Source organism: Montipora foliosa, chromosome 1, assembly GCF_036669935.1.
Source record: "Montipora foliosa isolate CH-2021 chromosome 1, ASM3666993v2, whole genome shotgun sequence".
In the NCBI taxonomy this organism is placed as follows: Eukaryota; Metazoa; Cnidaria; class Anthozoa; order Scleractinia; family Acroporidae; genus Montipora; species Montipora foliosa.
In genome coordinates, this window is record NC_090869.1 from 66632197 (window position 1) to 66632568 (window position 372).

A 372-nucleotide genomic window follows, 5' to 3' on the forward strand; every position below is an offset into this window, starting at 1 on the left:
TTTGGTAAGGTACGTGTGGTATTGCTTAGAGGTACCTTCCCTCCATGATGCCATAAGGACATCCTTTGCTGCAGGTGATAAAGCATACTTGTTTAGTTCTTCCCTGATTAGTGACGTACGAGGAGGTTTAACCTGTGCCAGATCGGATGATTTTCCTTGGGATGGCTTGGCAGTTGAAGTAAGTCTTTCCTGGCTTTTAGATACACTGGGTTTTGTTTGAGTAGTTGGAGAGCTCTGGGGTACCATGATTGTGTAGGCCAATCCGGGAGCACGCAAATCCCCCGTGCACCCTCGGTCGTCAGCTTGTTCAACACTGTTGGAATAACACTTAACGGAGGAAAAGCATAAAATTTAAGGTTGGACCAATTTAGG